At 47.8% G+C, this 11497-nt stretch overlaps 1 protein-coding gene and 1 non-coding gene across 2 annotated transcripts in view; both read left to right on the forward strand.

Annotated features, from left to right (window-relative positions):
• Positions 1–11497, forward strand: part of PRKX (protein kinase cAMP-dependent X-linked catalytic subunit) — a 79519-nt gene that overhangs the window by 15042 nt on the left and 52980 nt on the right. The window lies entirely within an intron of this gene.
• On the forward strand, positions 2825–2897 carry TRNAE-CUC (transfer RNA glutamic acid (anticodon CUC)). Its single transcript has one exon. It is a non-coding gene; the product is annotated as a tRNA-Glu (tRNA).

Consider the following 11497-nt stretch of genomic DNA (forward strand, 5'->3'; position numbering starts at 1 on the left):
CAGGATCCATGCTTTCCATTAACCATCACGTGAATGGTCTAAACATTGTAAAGCCTATTATGCAACTTTCGTACTGTTTTCTGTTACCAAGAATAAGCTTAGGGCTGAACCCTGATCATCCCCTATCATGAAATAAGGATGATTCTCAGTAGTTTGGGAGAGCAGTATGGCGGCCTCAGCCCTATCATGCAAATGAGCCAGGCTCCCAAGTAGACTCGACATGGCTAGTTCAGCAAGTTCGTATGCCTCGTTCTTGAGTCATCCGCCTCTCCTGGATTCTCTCATAGCAAACTTCTCCTGTTCTTGGATTCTTTAGAGCAGCACGGTCCAAGAGAACTGGGTGCCATGGGGACCATGTCCTATAATCTATGTTGCTATGGTGACCAGCTGAGGTACCAGCTTCTTTTTTTAAAATTTATTTTACTGCAGTATAGTTGATGTACAATATTGTGTTAGTTTCAGGTGTACAGCAAAGCAAAGTGATTCAGTTATACATATGTAACATTCTTTTCCGTGATGGTTTGTCACAGGATGTTGAATAGAGTTCCCTGGGCTCTACAGCAGGACCTTGTTGTCTATCCATCCTATACATAATAGTTTGCGTCCGCTAATCCCAAACTCCCACTCCATCCCTCCCCCACCTCCCGTGCCCCTTGGCAACCACAAGTCTGTTCTCTATGTCTGTGAGCCTATTTCTGTTTTGTAAATAAGTTCATCTGTGTTGTATTTTAGATTCCACGTATAAGTGATATCATATGATATTTGTCTTTCTCTGTCTGACTTGCTTCACTTAGTATGATAATCTCTAGGTCCATCCATGTTGCTGCCAATGGCATTATTTCATTCTTTTTTATGGCTGAGTAATATTCCATTGTATACGTGTACCACATCTTCTTTATCTATTTCTCTGTCGATGGGCATTTAGGCTTCTGTGTCTTGGCTGTTGTGAATAGAGCTGCTGTGAACATAGGGGTGCATGTGTCTTTTTGGATTACAGTTTTGTCTGGATATATGCCCAGGAGTGGGATTGCTGGGTCATCATCAACTTCCTTATTTGATTCAACCTCACTTCATTGGACTTTAAATAAGCCACATGTGTCTGGTAACTAGTGCATTGGACAGCACAGCTTACACACTTAAGACTCTCAGCAGTCGTATAGGTAAGCAAAGTCAGACATCAGAATTCCTTCCTTCTGGGGTGCCACTACGTCAGGATCGTTTTGAAGTGATTTCTTAGACACTGTTAGTGATACCAGTGGAAACAGCTCTTTAATAAAATTCTCGGCTGTCTCATTCATTACGATACCTGAGATAAATTACACATCAAAAAGGCCTCCTTTCCCTAGTATAAGTAAATGTCCAGAGGCATACGTATGTTTTCCAAAAGTGATTGAATATCAGCTGCTATTTTCTAAACATCTCTGGTTGCACGTTCCACACGGACCCCTTATAGCATCTTTTCTGTTTCTATATGAACCATATTCTCATGGTTACTTGAGGATTTCATAACAAAACACTTTCAAACGGGCAAAACGTCTTCACTGATGGGAAGATTGAGTTTGTCAGCAGAAGACAAACTACATCTGCCTTGAGAATTGTAGTGAAAGTTACAGTTTTAAATATATATACACACAGGCATAGCTTGCTTTATTGCACTTCGCAGATGCCGCGTTTTTTTTTTTTACAAATTGATGGTTTGTAGCAGCCCCGCCTCGAGCAAGCCTGTTGGTGCCATTTTTCCAACAGCACTTGCTCCCTTTGTGTCTCTGGGTCACATTTTGGTCATTCTCGCCACACTTCAAACGTCTTCATTGTGATTATACGTGTCATGGTATCTGGGACCAGGGAACTTGATGTTACTATGACGAGTCCCTGAAGGCTCGGAGGATGGTTTGCAGTTTTTAGCAAGAAGCTATTTTAAAACGAAGGTCTGTACATTGTGTTTTTAGACAGAATGCTATTGCACACTTAACAGTTGACTACAGGGGAGTCTATCAACTGGGAAAGATCACTTTTATACGCCCTGGAAAACCAGAAAGATTCCTGTGACTCGATTTACTGCCATATTTGCTTTATTGAGTTGGTCTGGAACCCAACCTGTGTCTCTGAGGTCTGCCTGTGTGTGTGTGTGTGTGTGAGTGTGTGTGTGTAATTTATTTCCAGCCTCTCCCCATTGTAAATATTGCCAGAGACTTTTTTTATTAATTAATTTTTATTGGAGTACAGTGGCTTTACACTGTTGTGTCAGTTTCTGCTGTACAGCAAAGTGAATCAGCTATACGTATACATATATCCCCTCTTTTTTGGATTTCCTTCCCAGGTAGGTCACCCCAGAGGACTGAGTAGAGTTCCCTGTGCTATACAGTAGATTCTCATTAGTTATCTATTTTATACATAGTATCAATAGTGCAGAGACTTCTGATGTCATGTGGCAACCTGACTGCACACAGATGCCACCTGCTTGCTGGTACGTGCGCGCGCGCGCACGCGCGCACACACACACACACACACACACACACACACACACACACACACACACACACACACACACACACACACACACACACCCTCATAGTCTCCCTCTCCCAAGTTTCCATTAAACTGATAATGCAGTTTATTTTCAGGAACACAGGAATAACGTAGGTACAGACAGTCGTCACGAAGGAGCTGCAGGTGTCACGCACAGGTTAGAAGTTGCATCGGACTTCTGGGCAACCAAGAGCAGGCGCCAGCGTGTAGGACAGTGTGGACGAAGCAGCCTGGGGAGGGCAGGACACGCCAGACCCCAGACGAGCTCTAACAAGAGTGAGCATTGAGTGGGCCTTCCCGGGTGGCCCAGGGGTTAGGACTCGGTGCTCTCACTGCCGAGGGCCCAGGTTCGATCCCTGGTCGGGGAACGGGGATCCCCGCAAGCCGCATGGTGGGGCCAAAAAACAAAGTAAGGATTGAGTAAGGAAGCACAGGGATCCCTGGAGAAGTCCACAACTCCTGTGATGAGCACGGTGCCCAGAAAACCATCAGCGCTGTTGGAACAGTTGATTCAGTAAAGAGACGGAAGGCAGTGGTTGCCCTCTAAGGGCAATGTTCTCCTAATGCTCTCATGCCGAGGGCCCCAGCCTCACTCACACGTGGAAACTTGAGTGGTCCTCTGTAGACCTTCATTCTTAACAGGAAACAGCCAACAAACTCGCCTTGTTCGATAGGTTTACACAATCTGAGACATCAAAATAGCAGAAGACTTGAGATCCCAGAGAAAGCCAGTAATTCAGGAGACCTAAGAGAAGGTGAAAACAAACAAGGGAACATAACAGGAATTTTGTTAAAAGTCTCACTTAGAGTCATATTTTCAGAGAAGTTTGACAAGATACTGTGTCCTTAATAGGACAATAATAGGACGTTCCAATAAAAGAGAAACAAAAGAGTTTCCAACAGGATGGCTGGATATCACAAAGGAGAATTTTCTAAAGTCCAGAGGGTGATCTGATCCATGCTTGTGACTGTAGTTATCATCCTGGAGCTGGTGGCTGCCAAAGGCACAGCTGTCACCTGCACCTTGCTCTTGCAAGCTGCAGGGTGGTCTCCAAGGCAGTGCCTGTTGGGTGGGTTTGTCTCTCTCTCCCCAACATCCAGGGGGCCTCTTATATTAATTTCCCGGGGCTCTTGTTACAAATCGTTACAAACCAGGTGACCTACAGAAACAGGAATCCATCCTCCCCCGGTTCTGGAGACCAGACGTGTGAGATCAAGGTGTCCCAGGGCCGCGCTCCCTCCAGAGGCTCCAGGGGAGGGTCCTTCCCGCCTCTTCCAGCTTCTGGGGGCTCCAGGCGTCCCTGGGCTCGTGGCCGCGTCCCTCCCGTCTCTGCCTCCGTCTTCCCGGGGCTCCTCCTGTGTGTCTGTGTCTCTCCTCTTCTGTGTCTTAGAAGGACCCTGTCACTGGATGCAGGGCCACCCTCATCCAGGGGGACCTCATCTCAGACCCTTCACTTCATCACATCTGCAAAGACCCTGTTTCCAAATAACGCCCCATCCTAAGGTTCTGGGTGGGCATGAATTTTGGGGGGCTCAACTGAACTCAGTACATCCCTGCTCCTCCAGGCATCCGCAGGGTCCAACATGGAACTTGTCATCACCCTCCCCAAAACAGAACAACTCAGTGGACCCTTTGGACACCTGCCAGGGTTTCCTGTTTCCTGTCGTTTTTTTTTCTTTCTTCCTTAGACCATACACTGTATACCTTTAGAGTGAATTATGCATAAAAGTCTGTGCAAACAATAATATATATTACAATAACATTCTCAAAAGATCTTACTATATTTTAGCGTTGTTAAGTTATATAAAATACATCTTCATAAAAGTGCAGGATCTTTTTTCAAGTTTTAAATCACGACCTTCTCAGATGCCTCAGTGCTACCCTGTGGGCAGCTCCTCCCTCCCTCTCCCAGCCCCCCCCGTCCAGTCTCATGCAGGATTTGTTCTTTCGCTCCACACTAGTCTTTCGTCCGTCCTACTGGCTTCTGCAACCGCAGGGAAATCTCTGAAACAAAACGGAAAGCACGCCGAACTCAGATCAGCCAGGCACTTCCCCCTCTGCCCGCCGCGTGATTTCCTGCAATCCGTTGCCTGAAGAACGCAATGGAAGGGTTTCAGAATCCCTGCCTTGTCTTGCCCTGTTGCCTCCATCCTCATGAATCTCCATTCTCTCTGTGGCCTTTGCCATCCTTAATTTCTTTTTTTTAAATTTTTACTCATTTTATTTTATTTTAGTTCTTTGGCTGCGTTGGGTCTTCGTTGCTGCGTGCGGGCTTTCTCTAGTTGTGGCGAGTGGGGGCTACTCTTTGTTGTGGTGCGTGGGTTCTCACTGCGGTGGCTTCTCTTGCGGACTGTAGGCGTAAGGGCTTCAGTAGTTGTGGCACGTGGGCTCAGTAGTTGTGGCTCATGGGCTCTAGACCGCGGGCTCAGTAGTTGCGGCTCACGGGCTTAGTTGCTCCGCGGCATGTGGGATCTTCCCGGACCAGGGCTGGAACCCGTGTCCCCTGCATTGGTAGGCAGATTCTTAGCCGCTGCGCCACCAGGGAAGTCCCACCTGTCCTTAATTTCAGTGAGCCTCTACTTTCCAGTCTGCCCCACCCTCCAATTTCCACTGGAAACTTCCCTTCCTCAAAAATGAACGTCTTTCCCGACCTTCACCCCAAGGTGAGGCCCATCCATATGTACCTCAACACACCTGTGTTCTGAAGTCCTGCAGCCTTAGAAGCCCATGAAACACAGATGAGCGCATCAGAGTCAGGATGGCTGTTGTCATTAACGTTTACTGTCAGCCTTTCCCGCACGATGGTAACAAAACAAAATAAGATATCAGGGACCAGCCTCGTGTGGATTGTGGCTGTTTCTGAATCGTGCAGAGCGTCCAGCACACAGCAATATTTCAATAGTGGTGGGATGGATGCCTCGCTTCATTAGATTGACCCAGTTGTTTTTTTTCTAATACTTATTTATCTGGTTGCAGTGGGTCTTAGTTGCGGCTCGCGGGCTCCTTGGTTGCAGCATGCGAACTCTTAGTTGTGGCATGCATGTGGCATCTAGTTCCCTGACCAGGTATCGAACCCGGGCCCCCTGCACTGGGAGTGCGGAGCCTTAAGCACTGCACCACCAGGGAAGTCCCTGACCCCGTTTTTGCTTAGAGAGCTAGGTGGTCTTCACAGCGTGGGCCACATAAACCATCTGTTGTCAGAGGTGCAGCATTCTCTACATTTCCAGAGGGGCAAATTGACACTTGACGCAAGAATTGAGCGTGAGCTGAGTTGTGGCACCTTGAAGGCTGTCCAGTATGACAGCTGCTGGCCAGCCGCGTGAAAGACGATCAAAGCCAGTTGCCCAGTCTCAGGAGCCGCTGTGAGCTTGTGGCCACGGGTTGGACGGCACGGACGTAGACTGTTTCTGTCACCTCAGGAAGTTCGACTGGGCTGTCTTGCTCCAAGTTGGTGCTTCTGAACTGGGGGCAATGCTGCCCTCAGTGGACACTTGGCAGAGTCTGGAGACGTTATTGATTGTTACACCTGGGGGGATGGAGACCAGGGAAGCTGCTCCACAGCCCACAGGGCCCAGCATGCCCCGCATCCGAGACTCATCCAGCCCCAGTGTCAGTAGTGCTGAGGCAGAGAAACTCTGCGTTGACGTGAGAGACCCTGTCTGTCTGTCTGTCTCTCTTTCAATCATCTATCCATCCACCTATCATTAATCTATTATATCTATGTACCATCTGTCAAATCTATAAATGTTTCATCTATCCATTATCTATCTATCCATCTATCATCTACCACTCTACCTATTATCTATTTATCCATCTATTATCTGTGTATATTTCTCTGTCATCTATCTACCATCTATATTTCTCTATTATGTATGTATGTATCCATCTATACCTATATCTATCCATCCATCCATTTATCATCTGTCTTCTATATCTATCTATCCACGTATCCATCCATCCATCCATTTATCACCTTTTTCTATCTAGCTGTCATCTGTCATCACTCTTATTTATCATCTACCACCTACCTATTATCTATCTTCTATCTGTCGTCCATCCATCATCCGTCTATACCAGTGGTCTTCAACCAAGGGGATTCTGCTCCTCGGGGGAACACTTGACAACGTCTGGAGGCATTTGGGGTGTCACAAGTGCGGGGGGCGGGCTACTGACATGTGGTGGGTGGAGACCAGGGATCGTGCTCCACAGCCCACAGTGCCCAGCACACGCCCTCCCCCCCAACCCCCGAATTATCTAACCCAGAGTGTCAATTATGCTGAGGTCAAGAAACGTCGCAGTGCATTGTTCGTAACTTTGCGGGGTGCTATGACATCATCACATCCCACCCTGGATGCAGTACCGGGCTGTGACTTTTAACCCGCCTGGCTTGTGTTTTCAGAGTACAAAGACCAACCTTTGTGCTCCTGGGTGAAGAGTCACCAAGCGCGGTTCAACGTCCCTCATATCTGCTCTTAGGGAGCCCAGTGCAGGGCCAGGGATTCCAGGCGTTTCCTTGTGTTACATTCGTTAGCCTTGGGGTTGGTGTGAGGGACTTCCTGTGTTTCTTTTTTCTTTCGTGATTATACACTTTGTATCTTTCTTAAGAGAGAGTGTAACTTAGTAATTAATCTGTAAATAGAAGAATTGTGGTTCTGAAACATCTGTTCTACAGTAGGGCACTGTGAAATGGAATGTGGCTTGACTCAGCAACATATTTTTTTTTTTTTGCGGTACGCGGGCCTCTCACTGCTGCGGCCTCTCCCGCTGCGGAGCACAGGCTCCGGACGCGCAGGCTCAGCGGCCACGGCTCACGGGCCCAGCCGCTCCGCGGCACGTGGGATCCTCCCGGACCCGGAGCACAAGCCCGAGTCCCCCGCATCGGCAGGCGGACCGTCAACCACTGCACCACCAGGGAAGCCCTCAGCAACATTTTGAGGGAATTGCTTGTTTTTGTCTTTTTAAAATCTGTCTAGACTAGTGAACTCACAACTCTAACCCCTCCCACCCAGGGCTCAGCTGAATTGTGTCCAGTTTAATCAGCTGATCTTTGAAGTTAAAGATTCCAAGAGTAAACAAAAATCCTCAGAACTTTATCCAAAGCACAGATTTTGGGGGGTAAATTTTGCTTATTAAGAGGTATTTCACAAACCATAAAATTCACCCTTTCAAAGTCTACAGTTCCACAATTCTAATTTTAATCAGAGTTAGCACACAATCTTTAAAAAACACCTTCTAAAGCTTTTTTTTTCCCCTGTAAATCGGAAGTTTGTACTAGTTTGCAGCCATAATCTCCAAAAGCCAACTTTGAAAAGGAGAACTGCAGGCTTGGGGCACATGATGTCGTGTATTGTAGTTTATAAGCTTTTCTGATGTTACCTTAAGGGGGGGAACCCTCAGAGAAAAGAACAGGGTTTTACAATGATACATTCTTTCATTATGGCGTAGTAATTATCTTGCAATAATTATATAATGTATGTTTATTGAATTGATCAATTTAACACAGATTTAACTATCATGTACCTAAAACATTTCTGCAGCTCACAGATTTAAAAAATGAAAATTATACATGGAAATGCATCCCTGTTTTTGGCCCCCATCTGCCTCCATCACCGCATCCCCCGCCGACTCCAGGTACCCAGCTTAGTATCTTGTATCTTTCTGCAGAAACCCCTTTCAGGGCCTTGCCTGGTGGTGCAGTGGTTGGGAGTCCACCTGCCAGTGCAGGGGGACGCGGGTTCGAGCCCTGGTCTGGGAAGATCCCACATGCCGTGGAGCAACTAAGCCCGTGCGCCGCAACTACTGAGCCTGCGAGCCGCAACTACTGAGCCCGCGGGCCACAGCTACTGAAGCCCGCGCACCTAGAGCCTGTGCTCCGCAGCAAGAGAAGCCCCCTCAGTGAGAAGCCCGCGCACCACAGCAAAGAGTAGCCCCCGCTCGCCGCAACTAGACAAAGTCCGCGCGCAGCAACGAAGACCCAACGCGGCCTTAAATAAATAAATAAATTTATTTTTTTTAAAAAAGTCTTTTCAACATAGAGAAGCACATATCACTATCAAGAGTGGACTGACATTTTCTTCATATATTACCTTCTTTCAGCCTCCTTAGAAATTATAGATCCTTTTTTCAATTGGTTTAAACAACTCCAAACTAATTTCACTTGTGCAAATAGTTAAGGAGATAAAACCTTTGCGCCCGTTGGATGGAGGAGACAAGTGATTTCTGACACCTGCAGGCGGGGTTCCAGGCAAAGGGGGTGACTGCTGGTGACACTTGGGGTCCACTGGTGGTGGGAGGGTGTTGGAAGGGACCCCCGGATCCCCCCGGGTGGCCAGGAGACGCTGCTGATGCTGAGGCTGCCTGCCGTGTCCCGGGCTCACCTACGGGTCTGCTGAATTCTTCCCACGTCTGGGAATGTGAGCGAATTGGGGGTATGTCACCCTCTGTCCGGCCCCCATCTTGCAGAATTGCTGCATCAGAGGCCACGGCACGACGAGGCCGGGGGGGTGTGATCCTCAGGCAGCCTCGGCTCTGAAGCGTGGTCCAGACCCCTCTGTAGCCCCTTGAGAGTCACTGGGTCGCTCAGAAATCTCCCAGTTGCAACCCTTAATATTATATACATCCTGTGTCAACCTCTGTACCTTAACCTACCTCGACCATATAGAAGTGTGAGAGGGAAGAGTGTTCCCTCGAAACCCAACGCAGAGCTCAACGCAGCCCAGCAGGTGACACACAGGGTGTGCGGATTCTGCGCCCGCTCAGGGGACCTGGGTTGAAGCACATTTTCCGCCGCATCCTCTTTCCCAGCCCCACAGGGAAGAGATGCCGTCCTTTCTTGGAAGCTCTGCTCCTGTGGCAGTCCCCCGCCACTGGCCTGTCGGCTGTCTTTTCTCCTGCATTTCAGGGCAGGTTGGGTCTCCGCCACCCACACTCTCTCTCCCCTTGGCCGTGCCTGGTTCTGTTTCGTTAGCATCTGGGATACCCCAGTGCAAGGCACACTGAGCATGGTAACTTCAAGAGAGATCGCAGGTTACAGAGAAGTGGAGGGTGCAGGGGATGGGACGGCCGGTAAGGCAGGTCTTTCTTTAGAGATGGTTGGGTCACCTCCTTCTGAGCTCTAGCCCAGCTCCCTTCCTACCAGTATAAACAGGTATGATTATGCTCTATATACAGGGGGCGGGTGCAGACTGTTTCAGGATGGGGTGGATACGTACTGAGAACTCTTGCAGTTGGTCTCTTTGTGATCCTGAGACGCTCCCCTGAAAAAGCTGTACCTCTGACAAACTTCTGGTTACCAAAGCGGGTAGTGGGTCGTGGGAGGGAGAGATAGATTAGGAGTTTGGAATTAACAGGTACACACTACTATATATAAAATAGATAAACAACAAGGACCCACTGTAGAGCACAGGGAACTGTACTCAATATCTTGTAATAACCTATAATGGAAAAGAATCTGAAAAAGAATATATATATATATAAAGAACTGAATCACTTGCTGTAAACTGAAACTAACACAACATTGTAAACCTATAGTTCCATTAAAAAACATAGTTTTCTCTGGACTTCCCTGGTGGTCCAGTGGTTAAGAATCCGCCTTCCAGTGCAGGGGATGTGGGTTCGATCCTGGTTGGGGAACTAAGATCCCCCATGCCGCGGAGCAACTAAGCCCGCACGCCACAACTACGGAGCCCTCGCGCCACAACTAGAGATAGGCCCGCATGCCGCAGTGAAGGAGCCCGCCACATGCCGCAACTAAGACCCGACGCAGCCAAAAATAAAATAGGTAAAATAAATATTAAACAAAAAAAGGTTTCTATCAGACGGCTGTGGGAAGTGAGTTGAAATTAGTTGGCATCCGGATCCCAGGAGTCTTCAGGAGTGAGGTTTCTCGACGTCAGAAGCTGGGTGACGGGTGTATTTAATCCTCATCCCAGCTCTCTGTGCTTTAAGGTTTGACAGAGTGGTTTGGACTGTCCTAAAGTTGCGTCGGCTGTTACTAAATGAAGATGGAGATTACAGGTAATTGTCAGGTGGATTGTGATGAGGTTTTCTCTCCTCTTTGGGAAATAGGCTTACAAAGCCCATATCTATCTGTCATCTGTCTATCCTTCATCCATCTCTCCATTCTTTCTATCTGTCCACATATCTGTGTATCCGTTCCTTCCTGTTTTTGACAGGGGTCGGGGGGGATACGGTCAGGTTAAGAAAAAGAAGGCAGGTGAGCTGGTACAATCGGTCCTTCTCTGCCGATGCCTTTAGCAAAGTGTCTCTGGTCGAATCTGGAATCTATGGATTTCGGACACAGGGCTTCTTGAAGATGGTCACGTGGGGCATAGGATCCTCTAGGGTGTACGACAGACGCGATTTTTTACAAGAACTTTTTATTATGAAATAGTTTAAGACCGTTCATTCAGCAGTTGAAGATGCAGGAGAAGGTGTAGAATAGTCCACAGAGGGGAGTCCCCACGTGTCCTCCTCCGGGACGCCCAGTGATAACATCCTCCGTAAACAGAGGACGAAGTTAAAACCAAGAACTGGCTTTATAGGATCTCCCGAGTGGGCCTTCTTTGGGTAACAGTGGAGGTAACTGAAAGGCTTTCTGCACGAAATCTGAGCTTTGATTCTGGGTCCCTTGTAAGAAGGTAACACCCGGCAGGCCACCCTGGGATCTTTGGGTAAAGAATGGATTAGAAGAATGAAGCTGATGTCTTTCACTGCTGGATTAGGCCCACAGATGTGAAAGACAGGTCTTGACATCTCAGACCCCCGAATCCATCCCCACAGCCGTGGCACCTCCTGTTCAGAATTGTTTCATCCCCAGCGTGGACCCAGAATGGAAAATGTGTGTGTGTGTTTAAGAATTGTTTGCATAATCAAATAACTGCCCTTCCCTTGCTGTGTGGACGAGATGTCATCCTATTTATTGATTTATGGTTTGAATTTTTTTTTTTTTTTTTTTTTTTTTTGGGG

Source organism: Lipotes vexillifer, unplaced genomic scaffold (assembly GCF_000442215.2).
Source record: "Lipotes vexillifer unplaced genomic scaffold, Lipotes_vexillifer_v1.1 scaffold512, whole genome shotgun sequence".
Classification (NCBI taxonomy): Eukaryota; Metazoa; Chordata; class Mammalia; order Artiodactyla; family Lipotidae; genus Lipotes; species Lipotes vexillifer.